Here is a 19,981-nt window from a genome sequence, read left to right as displayed (position 1 = left end):
AGCCGAACTGGAGGGGTGAGTCAGAAAAGCTGTTAACCAAGGAGGGGGGGTTCCCTGCTAAAATCTTCCCAAACCAAAATGTAGGGGGCCTGATCTGGGTGGCCTTGATTGCCTGGTCGGAACATGACAGCCTTGACCTTAGTGATCAGGTCTAGGGAGAGGGAACCTTGAATGGGCCATCCGACTCCGAAGGTGGGCCATTCTGCAGAACAAAGGGTGTCGAACTTACCTTTCTTAATGACCAGACCCGCATTTAATGCCCTTTTTTTGACTTCTGGAAAGTGAGAGAGAATCAAAGACTTTGGGGTTGCTTGTCCCTGTCCCATTGTGGGATGAGAAGCAACCACCAGGAGAGATAGAACAAAAAGGGTGAAAGCAACAATAACTCCACACACACAGAACACTCTCCACCACTTGCTTGGACCAGTCCTTCTCTCACGCTGGTGCTCACCCCATTCAATCTCCTCACCGTCCAATTTGGATATCAGGCTGAAAGGCGTCCACTTGACGGGTGGTCGGTCGACTAGTTCAATTAGTTCTTCACCTGGCGCCAGGATTCCTGAAATGCTCGAGCCCAAATGAGAGGAAAGCCTCTCCCAGCAGGACCTTGTGGTCCCCTTAACGAGATTCCCAGAATGATTCTCCCCCCCCCCCCCCCCCCCCCCCCCGCGGCCCAAACGGGAACAATCATCTACCAATTAGTTCCCTCCAGATGAGAATCTCAGACTATCCCAATGCCTAGGACTTGGAATCACCTCTGCTTTCTCGTGGACGGTCTGCCTTGTCGAAAAAGGGTATCTCGGTGGAACCTCCAAATGTTAGGGTCCGAGAATCCTATTCCTCCGAGAGACAGAGAGTCACGCGTGAATGCAATCAACAAAGCAGAGTTTATTGAGCTGGCAAGCCAGGGTCAAGCTCCCACACAGACACACAGGTCCGATTGGGCAGACAAGACCCCGAGCCTCTTTAGGGAAGATCTTATATAGGTCCCTACCTGCCGTTACAGCAAAAGCCCGCACAGTACATAGCCAATGAGTTTGTAACACCACATACATTTCCAGCCTATCCACTTAAGAGTACATTACTTCTTAGCCTATAGATTCAAGGGTCAGTATTCGCGCACACGGTTACATTTAGCAAGAAGGCAGGGCACATCTTGCACGTACTTCTAGTCGTCTTTCGCAATCTGCTCACATTCCTCACATTCCTCACATTCCACCTGCCCCCATCCTGTTTATCTTATCCTGCACGGGGCATCCTGTGCTGGCTTTACTGGTTTCTGCTATGGGGATCTGCTGGGGCAAAGGGCACATCCTTTCACACACCACATGTGGAAAGGAAAGATTTATTAAGATCCAGACTGCATGGCTGCCTCCCCCCTGCACCCCCCCCCCAGGTCAGGGAGCAGCGACTTGGGTGAATTGGGTAATGGGCTTTATAGGAGGGGCCAAGCCATGGGGGAGGGAGAGAGTCTCTGTTCCCTGATTATCTGCGATCACCAGATGGAACAGGTCGACATGCCTGGCTAGTTGAGTAACTGGAAGTTCCTGAACCATTTTGCAAGCCGAGAAACAATCAGGCAGGGAGAAACAAGCAGTCATAAATCAGGGGGTGTGGTTTTAAGGTGTAGCCTTGGGTCCTTCTGCCCGCCCCAAGAATGCCAGGGACCTAACACTGAGGCCCTTTGTTTCATTCCTAGTAGTGAAAAGAAAAACTTAATATTAACTTCTAATGAGGCCCAGAAATAGATGTTTTTGAAGAATTTTAACATCTGATTCAAAGTTACTAGTTACATATTGATCTAACCTGCCTGGTTTACAAGATGGCTGTCTTTGAATTCATTTTATGAACATTCTCTAGATGGAAGTTTTCTTAAGAGCACTTCCCCTAATAAAATAAGAGAAAATGGAGGTATGATGACTAATTAGGGCTTAACTGGAGGAATTCAGTAAAAGGAAGGGAAATGAGAACTTGAAGAGAGACTCTAATCCTATTTTCTTATGGGATTTAAGAAGTGTCTTGTGAATTGAATGTTTAGAAGAAATACAAGTTATGCCATGCCATTTCTTACAGATAGTAGTTTAATACAAATTGGATAAAATAAATTATTTTTTAAAGTATCCTATTAGCATTTTCAGGAAATTAAAAGATAAAACCTCCTCAGTATCCTAAATATTGGAATCCTTTTTATCTGTTTTACTCTTTGAATGTTAGTATTTATTAAATACCAGTTAAATACATTTTAGTTCTTTTTTCTTTTTTTTGGTGTGTAGGTGCTTACTGAAATCATCATTGAAAGATAGTAAACATTTAAGTAACTTGCAAAGCCAGAATGATGTGTTTTGGGTGCTGATAATGTTTCACATCTGTTCTTACAGGTCAGAGACTGAATTACTTCAAATTCAGTTATGGCCTTGTCACTATATCCTAAGTTGTGTTTACATAGTGACTGTCACATGACCATTTGAATCTTGGTAAGAGCATGAACCTGCCTAACTGATGTACTGTTTTATGGAATAAGTCATCTTGATGAGAAGGAATTTTAAATAATAGATTATTTTGTTACCTTCTAAAAGAATTTTTGTCTTGAAATTTGTTTCTTTAGAAGTTCCACATGAAATTGTTTAATTTGTTAATAAATGCTTTGTAAAAGTAAAAAAATAACAACAGCCTACATACATTATTTTCTTTGACAAACTGGCATTAGAATAAACAGCACTCTGAGATTTTATTTGTAAGGATAACATTTCAAGGGCTAAAGCTTCTAAGTCTTTTATGATATTTCATTGCATGTTTGTTCCCCTTCTACCTTAATTCATACTCCTTATAATTTTGATCTTCAGCAACTATACAAAGTAAACCCACCATTTCTATTTATCTAGAAGCTAAGAATTGACACTTATTTTTAGAAAGTAACACAAATCATTCTTTCATAAAATCACCTTAACATTAGCTAAATATTCCTTTGCTTTCCTCTTAAATTGATTTTGTTAAAAGTGATTTCCTTAAGTATGTAACCTCCTGCTTCGGACTCCTAAATGCTGGAATTATAGATGTCTCAGCATGTGCAATCCCATGCCCCTACTTAAAAGAATTTATATATAAGTATTTACTTATGTAAATTCACAACAGGAAAAACCATTTCTGGGTCATGTTTACTATAGTCAACCTGTTACACTTTGCCAGTTTAGGGCTGCATTAGTTCTGTTAGGTTGATATCTTATTGCTACATAGTCTGTCTTCCAGAGCATCCTGTTACCCAGCCAGTGTGTCCATTCTTTTATCCACGGTAGGCAAAATAGTGCTCGCCCCCCCCCCCCCCCCCCGCCAAAATGTTTATACCTCGATCCCTGTAATTTTTTAATATATTGTGTTAGGTGACAAAGGAAATTAGCAATAGCAGATGAGATTAAGGCTATTAATCTGCTGCCTTTAAAATAGGGAAATTAGTTTGGATTATCCCTCTAGATCAATGGAATCATTCAGAATTCTTAAATTGTGGAATAGGGATGCAGAAGTGCTGTGTTTGAAAGACTTTACCAAACCATAGCTGGCATGGAAGATAAAAGGGAATATGTACCAAGGACTGTGAGCAACCTATGAAAGTGGGAGAAAGCAAAGAAAAAGATTCTCCCAGAGATACTTCAGTGGGAAATATCCCTGCTCACAGCTTGATTTCAGCCTTCTTATCCACAAAACTGTGAAGTAATAAATTGTATTGTTTTAAGCCTCCAAGTTGATGGTAGTTTTTGACAACCATAGAGATGTAATACAGCACCTAACTCCCATAATCATTGCTATTTTCATTAGTCACCCTAGGCCTAAATAGATACTCCCTATTTTGTCTTGGACTGCTCTTATACCCCTGATTTCAGAGGTATAGTGGCTTTTCTCTACTCTTACAGTGGTTGTTAGTCACAGACAAAAAAACCCACTGTAAGTCTTAGCACAGAGGAATTTTTTAAAAAGGTTTCATAGCAAGAGGAAATTGTTAGGAATGTTGAAGGAACAGACTAAGGTTCCAAGAAGGGCTTTCAAAACACACTGTAGGATTAGACAGCCTTATCTTTGATCTGAAAACGACAGAATCGGGACTGCTACCGTGGCTTCCAAGTCGGTTTGCCTCTGCCATGACCTAAGTCTACTATGACCCACATTGCTGTAGACTATCTGGCCATGGCTTTGTGTTTTTGGTCTTGTCTCATGTTACTTTGTCCCTGTTCACTTTGGTCTGGGAACATTCTTTTCTTGATGATCCTAGTCATATAAGTTATGCTACTGCTATAGAGTTTTGATTTGGTATTTTATCCACTCAGATCCTGTCCTCAGTTGACCTGGATGGTTTACTTCCTCACCATCCAGGTCACTGTTGCAGTGAGATCTTCTCTGCTGTCTGATTTAAAATTGCAATGCTATCCTGAGTACATTACATTTTCTTAACATTATTTTTCTTTTTAGTATTTACCATCTTTTAATATAGTGTGCAGTTGTTCATTTGGATTTTTCTTATTAACTGTCTTATTCAACTAGAGTAGTTATTTTTATGCCTTCATGCAATTTCTAATGCCTAGAACAGTGCTGAGTATTATGTATGCTCAATAAAAATTTGTTGAAGGAATGAGAATTAAGTGCTTTGGTTTTCAAGAATTGGAAACACTTGGTGGCCCAATATAACCTTTGTAATGTCTTAAGAGTCCTTGGTTCTAAATAAAACTTCAATTGAATGTGGTTTTAAGAATCTTTAGTCTCTAGATTTAACGATTACTACAAAGTAATGACTATTAATGTAAAATATAAAATGGGTCTTTTTGTAGCAGAGGAACTGCTTTTAATTTTATTTCTGTGACTGTTGTACTCATGCTATGCTTATGTAACTATTTAGATTGGGGTCACTTTTCAGTCTTTGCACACAGCTATTTACTATTATTGTATGTGTGTTTCTGTTCATTTATGGAGAATAGAAATCTCATTTTGACATGATTTATCAAAAGGACTTGATTAGGTGTGGATTTTTTTAAAAAATTATTTGTCTACCCTGGAGTAAAAATAAGAAATACCAACTCTCATTTCATGGTAGACATATAAAGTGAACTGTTACTTACTGGACTTATCCAAACTGTAGATTAAAAAAAAATAGAACCTGTCTCTTCCTCTTGTTATCTGCCTATGCTTAATATTCACTCAGTCTTACAACTTCTAGCAATGTTCATGAAAGATTGGTGATTACTAAATTAGAAGGTAATGGTCAGAATTAGAAGATTTCGTTTATATAAAATTTTAAATTATTTTTCCCTATTATGGATAATTGAGTTGATTAGAAGTCCTTAATTGTGTCTCTCTACTTTAGTTCCTTATTTGAATTCCTTCAACTCTGCCTGTTATATAGTCTGTAACTGAATGAACACTGCTTATCCTGTTCTTAATTTTCTTTCTTTCTTTCTTTTTTTTGGTGGGATTGGGGTTTGAACTCAGGGCTTCACACTTGCAAAGCAGGCACTTTAACTGCTTGAGCTACACCTTCAGTCTACTTTGCTCTGGTTGTTTTGGAGATGGAGTCTGCAAATATTTGTCTGGGCTGTCCTTGAACCTTGATCCTCTGGATCTTAGCCTTCAAAATACCTAGGATTACAGGCGCGAGCCACCAGCACCTGGCCCTGTTTATTTTCTTAAACTGTTGCTTGCTGTGTGTATAATGTTGTCTGTTAAGCCAGAGAAATAATGGTCAGAAACAGGTTTATTCCAAATCTCTCTAAACTACCACATGTACCAAATAAGAAAGCATTCAAACTGGTGGAGTGGCTTAAGCAGTAAGAGCCTGACTTAGCAAACATGAGGCCCTGAGTTCAAACCTCAGTGCCACAAAAAAAAAAAAGCAAAAGCATTCAATACTGAAAGCTACTTATTTCATATACCAGAGAAAGAGAAAAGATTACCAACTGTTCTTGTTCCTACCACTGTTTTCAAGGATAAATAATATTAAACTTAAGACTGTTTTCTTTATAAATGTGGTAATGTGAAAATATGCTCCCCCAAAGCACATGGTGCCCCAAAAGGTACAGTAATCCTGCCAAGCCAAAAAGCTTAATCTAAGTGATGAAGTGAAAATTTTGGATTTGTTGAAAGACTGCATGTCTTTAGTGGAGTTGGCAACATTATGGGGAGAATGACTGAAGCATCACAGTATTTGAGATGAAGAGCATGAAATAAAGGTTAGCTTTTTGTGAGCAGTATTAAATGTATACAGTGATAGTTTTTATCACAGTAATGCAGTTTCAAGTTATGGATGCTCAGATCTATTATATGTATGGTACAGGTAAATTTGAGTAGTTTTAAGAGTACTGAACTGTATGCATCCTGTACATTCATGATTTTTCCTCAACAGTGGTCTCCTTGGAACCATGTGCCAGTGGATACCAATAATCTGTTGTTGTATCTCCTTTGTAGTGTTTATTTGCCTTAACCCTGGAGGTCTTTGCTCTTTACTTAAGATGTTCCTTTTACTGTCTTTTGTAACACTCAAGAAAGCATCCTTTTTAAAAAATTAATTTATTTTGCTATTCTTGATTGTTCCCTTTTACCCTGTTCTTCCCCAACCTCATCATCTCAGTGTTCTTATATCTGAGTTACGTTCATTTTTATTTTGTACTTTAATCCATTTACTGGATTGGTCACAGTTCTCTTGGGGTGGTAGATTTAGAATGACTCTGATACTCACTTTAATATATCAATAGAAGAGGACAAAGGATATCCAAAATATTCCTTTACAGGAAGGAGATTTTAGTAATCAAAATGATTATACTTTGAGCCTTAATGAGGTTAGGTTTTATCTGGAAAACTTTCCTAGCTTGAGGGAGTCATACTTTGAAAGTTCAGGCTAGTTGGATTTGAACCAAGATCCTCCTGATCTCTGCCTCCTGAGTAGCTAGGATTTTCAGGTGTGAGACATCAGTGCCTGGCTACAAAATATTCTTTTTATTCAGCTTATATTCATTTGCTGGGACCCCTTAAAAGACAGATCAACAAGACAAAGCATAGAATTTTATTTTAATATAAGTTTTACATGATACAGGAGTTTCCATAAAGAAATGAAGACCTGAGGAAGTAGCTAAACCTGTTTTTATACTAGGTTTAATGAAGTCGAAGGTTGTTGAGAAACGACTTAAAATAAAGAAAAAACTGAGTTAAGTAGAATAAACTAGAGGCATTTACAAGAACCTCTTGGTTCAGATTCCTCTTGGTATCCTTTTGTCTATGGAAATAAGGATCCTCCTTCTACAAGAATTGCTCCCAGCTGCTCAGAAACTTCCGCGCCCTGTAGTTGCCAGGTGTGCGTGGGGATAGCATTCCCTGATGTTTCCTCTTCTTACAACCATCTCAGCCCACTTTACCAGAGACAAAAGATCCTAAATAGGCAGTAAAGCTACCTGGATGAAGCCTTATTGGGGCCTATGTTTGCAGCACAGGTGGATAGTCACAGGAGGATTGTCTCTTGGACAGACCTGCTGAGCACGAAAGTGTGACAGCTTACATAGCCAGTCATGCATGTGCATAGTCTTTCTCCTGCCTGCTAACAAAAAGTTACTGTTTAGTCTTACCAGTTGTTGGAGGCATACTGGGTCGGCCTGTTAGGAATGGGAGAAGTACTCCCCCTCAACCAGAGTGGGTACTTCTGCAAAGTGGGGAGACATCCAGGTAAACTTCACATGGAGTCATCTAAAGCTGTCTGGAAGTTGAGTCTCCCAGAGTCATCATAGGGCATCTGGAGTGACTGACTGAAGCAGAGTCTCCTAAAAGGAAGGCTGTTTACGTGGTAGCCCCTGGAACAGACTTGGCAGCTCCCAGCATCCTTGACAGCTGCAGTGGTTTCTGTGACTAGAATGAACTGTCTTGCAGGCATCCTCAACTGAAGTATTGTCTCTCTTAACAGTTCTGGGGTATTTAAAATAGCCAAGACTCCCATGGCTTCTGTGGAAATGGTGGGGTTGAAGTTGTGGTTGATACCACCTCCAATGGGACTTCAGAAGGTATCAGGTTGTATCTCACAGTCCATCCAGACTCAAGGTCTACCAGGATGACAGTAACCACCACCCCACCACCCAACTTCCGGTCTCTGCCTAATTTAGGACAGTTGTCATTGTGCCTGGGAGGAAGGATTTGACAGCTCTCAAACAAGCAGCCTGCTTACCCTCCCAACCTCTGATTCATTTAAAGGTAAGACAAACTATTGAGAAGTGCTTGTAACCAAGATCCAATATAAAAACTTCCCCAGTTTTTTAAAAAAATCCTCTTAGGGAAGGTCAAATCTCCCTTAATCTGTTTCATAGGGAGAGTACCTCTTATATAAGAGTCCTATGACCTGTGTCAAGGCGAAAGTCAGAAAACTTTATTGTATATGGTGTTTCTCAAATGCCTTCAGGTTAAAATTCTATATGTCCATTGCCATATTTTTAACTGGCTTTCATTTAGAAAGCTTTTAAATCCTCTTTGATAAGAGGTCCTGTTTGTAATTTATGCAGCCATACTTACAAGTGCTTAGATCAAACTCATTTCTCTTTGTAAAAATATAGCAGTACTTTTTTGAAGGGTTCCAATTTACTTGTCTGCTGGAACATACTACTTTAAGGTTTTTGTCATTCTAGGTAATTTAAGAGCTTCTAAGTGTGGTCTTATCCCTAAGATATACTTTGTCTATACAAGTCATGTCCTTGTGTCTTAGTAGTATGCAGAAAATCAATATTTAACAATTTATAAATGCAGTATTATAAAAATACTGTAAAAAAGTATGTAGTATTGTAAAAAGTATGTTTTAAAAGTGCCTAATTCTCATTTTTGTGTCAGTTATGTCATCTCTGAAACATCATTGCACATTTACATAAGCTCACATTTGCCAAATCATGCCAAGCGAGATGGCTAATACAATCATTTCACAATCATATAATCTGTTTAAAGGATTGCATTTTCTCTAGATGTAATTTGGTTTTGGTGCACAGGTATTTATGTAAATGCACAGTAATGTTCCACAGAAGTCTTACACAGTTTGTTTTTAATGCTCTGGAGTTAAGTGTTAGTGACTGGTGTGGTATACATAGCAGTCATCATGTTTCTCTGTACCACTTTGTGGTGACAAAATTCCCTTAGGGGACCTGGCTTACTAGGTTCTATAATAAAAACACTTACTACTTGAGTGTTGACTAATTCCAGAATACCAGAGTACTTAACTACATAAGAGTTGTAGGGTGAGATTGAAATTTAAAACTCAAAGGTATCCTCTTCCCATTTTGAGGTACTCAGCCTCTTCTTCTTTTTTTTTTTTTTTTAAAGTAAACATTTGTGGTGGTTTCTGAAGGAAAAAGTGAGGTTTAATCTTTAATAGTGAGATGTGAGCTGGGGCTGTGGCTGAAGTGGTAGAGCACTTGCCTAGCAAGCAGAAGGCCCTGAGTTGAAACCCCAGTGTCACAAAAAGCAAAACAAACAAACACTCAGTGAAATATAAGACTTTATAATGTGGTGGTAGTGGTTAAGGCTAATGCTGGGGCAAACAAAGGGCCCTTATTACAGAATGGAAACTATTAGTTTTAAAGAATTAATGATATTATTGTAATAAGCTAAAGATTGCATGGTTTTTGCTTAACACTTTGACTTGCAGTGTTTTGACTACTTATCTTTAAATAGCAGAAAATCCATACTATTGTGAAATAAGTTAGTTAATGCTTGCTTTAAGAATACTATATGTATCCAAAATAAAAAGTTTCAACTTGATAAAATGGTAGGTGGCAGGTGTCATAATGTGGGCTTGTAATTTTATCTACAAGGGAGGGCAAAGGAGGAGGATCACGAGTTTGAGGTCGGCCTGGGCTACATAACAGTACTTCAGAAAAGGAAAGTTGACGTTTTTTCCCTTTCCCGACTGCCATTTTATCATTGCTCTTTGAGATGGAACAGTCCATACCTGTATTGTTATGTAACTGTTGAATTTCTTGTTTCTTACTTGGGAAAATAAAACCAAAATCTTCAGTTGATTTAATAATTGACCTATTTGTTTTAGGAAATGTGCACATAAATATAAAATTTTAATTCTAAAGCTGGGTGCTGGTGGCTCACGCCTGTAATCCTAGCTACTCCAGAGGCAGAAATCAGGAGGAACACAGTTCCAAGCCTGCTCAGACAACTATCTCAAAAAAACCTATCACAGAAAAGGGCTGGTGGAGTGGCCCTGGGTTCAAGCCCTAGTACCACACACACACACAAAAATCTAATATTTACCATTTACTCTAAACACTTACATGTTTATGTAAAAATAGTTATTCTTATTGCATGGATGATTGATTATTTTAGTATTTAAGAGCTCTGATGAGTATTAATCTGTTTACCAGGATATGATCTAGGTACATTTTTGCAGTCTGATATTTGAAAGCTCTGAAAAACACCATCATAGCCAGGCACCAGTGACTCATGCCTGTTATCCTAGTTACTTGGGAGACGGACAGTGGTTTGAGGGCAGCCCAGGAAAATAGTTTTCAAGACCCCATCTCCAAAATAACCAGACCAAGATGCACAAGAATGATTCAAGCTATAGAGTGCCTACTTTGAAGTTCTGAGTTTAAACCCCAGTCCCACCAAAATAAAAATAAAGTAAAATATACCATCACCATCATCTCACACACATGCTACAGGGTTTTAACTTTTTTCACATGATATATATATTAAGCATTCTCTGTATATCAGTGTCTTCTGGTACAGTGAATTGTGGAGGGCTGCAGGGTTTTCTTAGATGTACAGAGTGAGGTTCTGCATGGCAACACTTGAAGTTGGCCCCCTGGCCAACAAGTGACTCCTGTGGAGGAGAGGACTCAATAGCTTTTGGTAAAAGGGCATCACTTCTGCAGTCAACCACCAATCACTTATGCAGTCATTCACTGGCTAGATGATCTTTTTTTCCCCCCAGTATTGGGGTTTGAACTCAGGACCTTGTGCTTGCTAGGCAGCTGCTCTGCCACTTGAGACACTCCAAGAGCTAGATAATCTTCTGCTCTTATTGTGCTTTGGGAGATAGGAGGTTGTCCCCAGGTTACAAGTAGCAAGGAGTTAAATACAGTTCTTCTGAAAAGTACCCCAGTATACTGTTCTGGGATAGCAGGTGAAAGAGCTTAGTATCAAAAGGTATATGATATCAAGAACCACTATTCCTTGCAAAACCAGAAACTGAGGTGAAGCAGAACAGGCCACATCCCTTTGCTAACTTTGCTAAGCCTTTAAAAACGAATCAAATAGGTGCAGAGCGGTTTTATTTATTTATTTATTTTTCTGGGACAACTGGTCTTTATTGAAAAAGTGAAGTCATCACATTAAATGTTCTACCTGTATCCTTCCCCTTCCAGTCTTACATAAAGAATCTAAAAATCTAAAATGAACTTGGGGAATATATCAGTACCTGATTCACATGGCAATTAAAAAATAGATCCTCTTTATATCTGTTACCTCTTGCAATGTACTAACTCCTGAAGACGTGAAAAAAACTGATGACCCCATTTTTTTTTATTGCTCATACATTTATTCATATGTGTATATATTGTTTGGGCCACCTCTCCCCAACCCCCCATCCTCCTTCTGCTACCCTCCAACCCCCTCACTTCCAGGCAGAACCTATTCTGCCCTCTTCTCCAATTTTGTTGAAGAGAAAACATAAGAGATAATATGAAAGACATAGCGTTTTTGCTAGTTTGAGATAAGGATAGCTATACGGAGAGATTCCTAGCATTGCTTCCATGCACATGTGTATTACAACCCATATTGGTTCATCTCTACCAGACCTCTTCACTACTTCCCGGTCACCTTCCCATAGTGGCCTCTGCCAGTTTAAGATTACTGTACTCCAGAGCATTTTTATTAATGCTGCATATTTGACATATTTATACTCTGAAGTTTTTGGTAGATCTGGGCCTAGGGTTCCTTAGAAAGTCACAGTCTGGTGATAGCCAGTAACTTTCAGTTATTTGGGGTCTAAAGTGGAGCAAAGGCCAGATTCACAGTGAGCTATGTGGCAACCTACTTTGGAAGTGGCCTTCTTTAATCTGCTCAGAATTAACAGCAGAACTGGGTCTTGGCAAAAGTTGGGCATCTGGTCAGTCTTACCAAGATTCTCCCAGCTCTGATCTATACTTGCCAGAGAGAGAAGCAAATTCACAGAGAATGACATCAATGTTAGTTATAAAAAGGCTTTGACTGAGCCTGTGAATAGTGGAGAACTCATGGGCAGCATTTTCAGAGAGGCTTATGAGAGAATGCAGTGGCGAGCCTGCCCCTCAGGGTCCTCCTAAACTCACCCACCCACTCCTGACCCCACTCCCAGCGTGAGGGAGACTGAAGTTTGAGATTAGTGAGACTAGATGAAGACCTACCTTCACAGCCATATCACAGCCTTCCTTAATGTGGTACATGATGACCAACAGTATACTTTCTCTATATAGCAGTTTCTGGGTAATAAAAGCAATGACATGAAGAGTAAGAGAGTTTAGATTTGGCCACTTGAGATTGAGCTGTTAGAAATTGTCTAAAGTGACAATGAGGTGAAAGTTTTTGGGGGGCGTACTAGTTTAGGGAAATCTCAAATTTGTATTTTTTATTTAATATGTTTTTAATATGTTTAATATTTATTGGAACAATATACTATGTCAATAACCATGCTATATAAATTTGGGAAATCTAATATAAACCTTATAGAAAGCTTCTTTCTGTGAGGCAGAACTGCTGGCAGAGGGATCCCTGCTTATTTGAGTTTCTATTCCATTCAGGGATAATAAGAAAACAGGACAAGGCACTTCCATTAGTGGCAGCGGGAATTAGGCTGCTTGGCGGCGCCTAGGCTTCTGATGAAACAAATCGAGTGTGAATCCGAGCCAGCAGAACCGCACCATGACTGTGGGCAAGAGCAGCAAGGTGCTGAAGCACACTGACTACAGGATGAGATGCATCCTGCAAGGTGGCCACATATTCATCGGGACTTTCAAGGCTTTTGACAAACATGAATTTGCTCCTCTGTGACTGTGATGAGTTCAGGAAGATCAAGCCAATGAACTCCAAACAGCAGAAAGGGAAGAAAAGTCCTCGTATGGTGCTGCTGCGAGGGGGAGAACCTGGTCTCAGTGACAGTAGAGGGACCTCCTCCCAAAGATAATGGCATTGCCTGAGTGCCTCTTGCTGGAGCTGCTGGGGGCCCAGGGATTGGCAGAATTGCTGGCAGAGGGATCCCAACTGGTGTTCCCATGCCCCAGGCTCCTGCAGGACTTGCTGGACCAGTCTGTGGGGTTGGTGCGCCATCCTAACAGGTGATGACCTCACAAGGAAGAGGCACTGTTGCAGCCTCTGCAGCTTCTGCCATAGCCAGTATTGCAGGAGCCCCAATCCAGTACCATCCTGGCTGTGGTGGTCCTCCCCAACCTACGGGCCAAGAGGCACCCCCTCCAGGCATGATGTCCTGGCATGAGGCCTCCCATGGGTCCCCCAGTGGTTATTCCTCCCCTCCCCCCCACCAAGGAACTCCAATGGGCGTGCCCCCTCCCCCAGGAATGCAAGGGCCCCCTCCCCTGGGAATGCATCTACCAAGGCCCTAGACCCTGAGTCCTCCTCAGCTTCCTGCCTGTTTCCCGAAAGACTATACACAGTCCTTTTATTTTCTGTGGCTTATGAAACTGGTTTATAATGAACTCTTAAGAGACTATGATAAATGCAACAACAACAAAAAATAACAGGACAGTTCCATACAGTAATAGTGCTTTGAAGGATACAATAGAAGGTAGAATGATAAAGAGAGACTGGGGGGAGTTATTTTATGTGCAAGGTGCAGAGAAGGTCTGTGAAAAGTTAATGAGAAGGGACCAGTGGTGTCTAGTTTTGTGAAAGAGTAAGCTAAATTATTCAGATGAACTTTTTCACAGAAATTAATGAAACTTACTGAACAAAATGTGTTTTTAAATGCTTTAAAAACACTTGTTAAGGGTTTAGGGGCATGGCTCAAGTGGTAGAATGCCTGTCTAGCAAGTTGCGAGATCTTGAGTTCTAACCCTTAGTATGGCTGTGGGAAAAAACACTGAAGTACTGAAGAGATAGACACTTTTGCGTGTCATCCTATAACTAAATAGGGACTAAAGGGGGATGGTTTAATGCTGAGCAAAACAGGACAATAAAATGAAAATATTTTTAAAAGAAGCAACAGAAGTGTAGCCACAGACTGCCTTTCATACATATTTGTATCACAGGTGTGTGTAATCCAACTTGGCTGGAGACGATCCAATCTGTAGTATTCCCCAAAGCAAATGTAAGCCTCCAAAGATGAGACACATTATCCTAGATCTCAGAGAACCCCTTCAAATACAATTTCAAGAAAGTAGTCAAAAGATAAAAAGGCGTAAAGCAAGATAGGCAATTGAACAAAAATCGGCAAGAATAGATGGCAGAGTCAGAACTCCATAGACTTCAGATACTGAAATTATTAGATTTAAAACAGCTATACTTACGAATTATGACTTATGAATATATTTACAAAGGAAATCATTAAAAAGCAGCATAGTAGATTTAGGAAGCAAACAAAATTTCTATAAATGAATACTGCAGTAACTTGAGCCTTTTGGTTCTGCTTATATGTTAGTTTGTGTCAAATGAACCCTGCTGCTTAAACAGATTGTACAAAGTTGGGCCTTGTTTATGCAGCAGCTGCATGAGGCCTTCAAAAGCTACCAGAGACATCTGGACTCAAGACTTTTGTTCTTGAGAAAAGGGAACCTCATGAAATGATCTCCATCTTCGTTTTGACTTTGAGAGAATTTTCCAGTTCTCAGTGCTGGATGGAGCTCAAGCAGAAACAATTTTTTTTTTTTTTTGGATGAGAATTCCATATAGGAATGAGGAGAGAAAACTGCAGAGATGTTCTGTACCTGACATCTGCATATAAATTCTCCTTCAAGTATGATAGAGTTCTATGCCCAGAGCAAATCCAGCAACTCTGGGAAACATACTGGATTTCAAGTTCATTAGAAACTGTGGGTGGAAAACAAAACCTAGTGAGCAGCTCACTGAAGCCATTATCTAAAAGTATATATTGCCAGGATATATTCATCTGTATATAATTACTTTGACTTTAAGAGCTAAAAATGAAAATCTGTCTGAAGAAATACAGTAATAGGCCAGGGACTGTCATCTTTTGTCTTACAAATATATGGAAGAATGAGTTAGGTTATGTCCCAAATGCAAATATTGTTTGAGGTTTTAGAGTCTAAAGTAAATACACGGTTTGTCCATTATCAGAATGAAGTAATACATTATCCTTGCTAACTTTTTGTTTGTTGTACTAGATTGGTACAGGAGGTAAGAAGTTCTTAGAGGTCAAGATGGCCTCGTGTTGGTCTACATAATTCTTCATGCATCTTTGTGCTTTTATCTTGCTTAGGGTTTCCAATATATCCTTGCTTTCACACACAACTGGCTTTTAAATGGTTAGGGAAATTTGATGTAAGTACTAAAATGTCCTCGGGATTGACCAGTATGCTTGAATGCATGACCAAATGCATTCAGCATCCACAGGAGCATATAGCATGCAGGAGCAAGTTTTTTACAAGTCAATGAATTTTCTTCAGCACTATTGCTGAGAATTATTTGTAAAGTACCTCCTCAAATGCGCTTGTCTAAGTCATCTCTCGTAAATACATTGCACTAGAAAGTTTCCAGGCAATAAATAAAGCAAAACACTGAACAAATTGTTGTCTCCAGTTACATATGTCTTTTTCTTATTGTTCACAGTACTTTAAACACAGAAGCACAAGTTATTCCTTTTCTCTTACTGAAATTACTACTTTTAGATTTTTTAATAAGGTGCATTTTACTAGGTTTTGAGATCTTGAATTTTCTTGTTTCTTTTTCGCTACTCACATTTAACATGACTTTTTGAAAAATTAATGTCTTTGCTATTAGAATTTAGCCTTAGCTTCTCCATCTTGATAGCATCTTCTGTTGAACTTTTTAATGAAATTCACAGATGTAACATTTTGCAGCTCCTTTACCAAAATCTAACTTACTCTCCAAGCCATTGTTTAGAAATTCATCTAAAACCTTGCTATTCAAACTGACCCATAGACTAGGATTCTCTGGCCATTACCTGGGAGATTTCAGAAATGCAGAATCTTGGGCCCTATCCAAGACTTACTGATTTATAATCTAAATTTTAATAAACTCAAATGATTCATGTACACATTAAAATTTGAGAAGCATTGATCTAAAGATCTAAAAGCCTGTTTCCTACTGCTTATATTTAATCTCCTAACCCTTTAAGAGTTAGGACAAACTCTGCGTCAGAAAATATATAACACATAATCAAAGATGAAGATGATGTTAAAGCTTTCAAGGAATATCTCAGACTCGTGACCTGTACTTTTTAGAAAATAATATTGACTTTTTCTTAGTGTTTTACCATGTCAGCTGTTACACCTCTTTCTTTTGGTTTATCTAATCTAGTTTCACATCCTCAGCTCTCTGCTCTTTGCTTTTTAAAAACTAATAGCTCTAACCTTTCCTCTTGAACTCGTATATTTATAACATTCATCATGCCCAAAATAGAATATACCATCAACCCTTTCAAATTATGTCTACCCAACCCAAGTTCATTTTGTTAATCATAAATCATAAATCATCTGTTTTAGGCCTAGTAAATTCTCATTCTCCAAAGTCATTATAAAACTTTTCTAGAATATACAATGATTCCCTCTTCCTTTACTTCTTTAACCCTTTTCATATCGTCTATACAGACATGGCAGTGGAATTTACGTCTTCAATGTGATTCTCTATTTCTACTTCTAGTAATAGTTTATGACAATAAAATGTGTCTTGGAATGTTAGAACTCATACTGTAACAGCCAGTTGTTAAAAAAATTTAACTCATTAAGAAACAAAAGCTAAATGAAAACCCTAGCAATAGATCAGTTCTAGTAAAGCAAATAATCAGTGTGTTCTCCGTCAGGTGCTTAAGATACAAAATTAACATTTATATTTGATGGCTTAATATCAAATGTACAGGTAGCTCCTTTTTTATTTTATTTTTTGGGACATGATCTCTCACTTATACAGTATAGGCTGGCCTGCAACTTGCTGTTAACCTGAACTGACCTTAAACTCACAGTCCTCTGCCTAAATCTCCAAGCGCTATGATTACAGGCATGTACCACCAGGCCAGGCCACAGTTACTTATTTCTTGCATTAGACTGTACAAATGTAAATCAGTGAACACTAACTTTTAAAAACCCAGTTTTAAAACTGAGGAATGTTCAAGATCATATCCTGTGTACAGTAATGGAAACAAGACAGAAATTAAAGGCCATTTTCTGTTTTTTACCAAGTAGTATACACCAGCATGTCTCTCAGCTTTTGATTTTTAGTACAAACTCCAGAATCTTGAAGATGACAAGCTTACACGTGTTCACTTCCAATTTGGAATAAAAGGTCAGCACTAGGATTAAATGGCATTTGGTACCAGCCTGCACATGAAGAGCTTTAACGCAAAAGGTTTGCATTTCCCAAAAAGTCAGGTGTACTTGGTAGTTTGCTGTAATAGACTGTTGGGGACATCTAAAATTGTTCATAAAAGCTTATGAGCGTTTCTCATGTTTCACTCTATGGACCTTTTCTACTGTCTTTTTCTTTATAATGCATGACAAACACTTTACTTTTTGTAGCTTTTGTGTTGCTTCAGCTACACAGCACAGTGGGAGCACACTCAATTTTGTACTTGGGAAACTACTATCCTGTTTGCTTGGTTGGTACTGCCGAAACAATTTTAACAAATTCACTTTCTGGTGAAAGTGGCCAAATTACTCTGTCACTCTAAAGTGGTAAGAGAAGCAGTCACTCAGAATCCAAATTACTGTCTGTAGCATTAGTTCTCTTTTGTAGTTTGTTTTCTACAAAAAGTCCTTATACTTTCTCCTGCCTTTCAACAAAATAAATATCAGTTTCTCTTTCCTTCTTCCACGGAATAGTCCACTTTTTTGGTCACTGATAACCTTGAAAATCCTTGTTTAACTCCTAATTTAAATTTTGGGAGGTCATTTGAGACCATTTAGGAATCAATGGTCAGTATAAAATGTAGCCAAGAGTAGCAACTTTTTAACATTTTAGCATTGAAACTCTTCAATTACAATCGTTCATAGATGCTTAGTATGTACAGTTGTAAGACACAGAAACTTACTGTTCTTGTAGAGCAGAGGTGGAGTTTAGGCTCTGCCTACTCTTGTGAGTAATGGGTATTATGTGGTCCAAACACCAAGAGCTCTGTGGACCCCAGTCTACACCAAAAGAATGGTTCTTTCCTGAATGATGATGGTTCTGGTGAGGCAGGATCTTTGAAAAGGAAAGCATAATGTTACTGCCTCCTAAGTTTTAATAAAAGTCTTGATTGGCTGTCATTGATTTCTTAGAAGACAGGAATTAATATTCAGACACAAAAATAAAAATCAAGCTATTTAAGATGCATTGTGTGTATTTTGTGTTAGGTATGAAATTAGTTGTTAAGGTTCAGGAGCAAAAAATAGAATAATTTTTAAATAGTATTGACCCATTCATGCTAGATGGGATTTTATAAGCGGTTACCCAAAGCCAAAAATAATGCGGGAGTGGCTCAGTGGTATAGTGCTTGCTTAGCATGTTTGAGGCCCTACATTCATTCCTTAACACTGTATAAATTATTTAAGTTAACAAAATATACTTTGAATGTAGACAGTATTCACAAACAAAAGCCATTGAGATCTTTTTTTCTTTGTGAAATAGTGCTATTAAGTTGTATTACCATGGACCTGTTTTATCAGATGCACTTAGGAGTACATATTCTGGATTTGTCTTAGAATAAAATTAGTTTTTGTAGATTTTAATGCTTGTCTTTTAATTTTGTTTGCTGCTATTAACCTTTATATGCACTGTCAAATCTGTAGTTGTTTTTAGTCAGAAAAATTGTTTTTAGCAATAGGATTCTTAGTATGTGGTTCAGGAAAACGTTTGCTTATGTCATCAGTGTAATTCTTGAATCCTTTTTGTTCATTTATAGATCCAAAAAAGTTTTTTTTTCATTTTTCTTTTATTATTCATATGTGCATACAAGGCTTGGTTCATTTCTCCCCCCTGCCCCCACCCCCTCCCTTACCACCCACTCCACCCCCTCCCTCTCCCCCCCCTCAATACCCAGCAGAAACTATTTTGCCCTTATTTCTAATTTTGTTGTAGAGAGAGTATAAGCAATAATAGGAAGGAACAAGGGTTTTTGCTGGTTGAGATAAGGATAGCTATACAGGGCATTGACTCACATTGATTTCCTGTGTGTGGGTGTTACCTTCTAGGTTAATTCTCCAAAAAAGTATTTATTGAATGTTCTTCATACATCATAACATCTAACTTTGAGATCTAAATATGTAGTATTTACTAAGGAGGTATTTGTCAGAGAAATGCATCATATAGCAAATATTGATAAGCATTTATGAAGTGAATAGTCACTTTGTATTGGAGTCACTGTCATCTGAAGAATGACATACTTTTATGACTTTATGTGCCATTGTGAGTGTTCCCAGAACTAACTCAATGGATAACTTGATAAGAGAATATTAAAGAAAAATATCCATCCTAGTAATATCGATAACGAAATCATGGTGAAGACTAAAGGTGCTTTATAGAGCTGTAAGTATTTTAGAGAATATTAAGAGTTACAATGAGACTTAGAAGCCACATAGTCCGTTCCTTCAATCAGCATAGAAATCCGTCCTTATCTTTTTTGACAGAGCAGCATTAGACCTTTACCTAAAAGTTTTAGAAATGATGTTAGTAAAGAACAATCAGTGTCATTCTTAAGTAGCTCTCACTGAGAATAAGTAGTTGAACTAGAGGTGCCTCTTATTGTCCTATCACCATCCTGGCTTTAACCTCTGGCCAGCATTTAAAAATTTTTTATAGCATA

General features: G+C 38.4%; 1 protein-coding gene and 1 pseudogene across 5 annotated transcripts in view; both read left to right on the top strand.

The window, feature by feature from the left end:
- LOC109682068 (heparan sulfate 2-O-sulfotransferase 1) overlaps window positions 1–19,981 on the top strand; it is a 169,333-nt gene that overhangs the window by 64,574 nt on the left and 84,778 nt on the right. The window lies entirely within an intron of this gene.
- Window positions 663–19,062, top strand: LOC141424855 (small nuclear ribonucleoprotein-associated protein B' pseudogene; annotated as a pseudogene).

This window comes from Castor canadensis, chromosome 7, assembly GCF_047511655.1.
Source record: "Castor canadensis chromosome 7, mCasCan1.hap1v2, whole genome shotgun sequence".
Taxonomy (NCBI): Eukaryota; Metazoa; Chordata; class Mammalia; order Rodentia; family Castoridae; genus Castor; species Castor canadensis.
The sequence above is the reverse complement of the archived record's forward strand: the minus strand, read 5'-3'. Positions and strand labels throughout refer to the sequence as shown.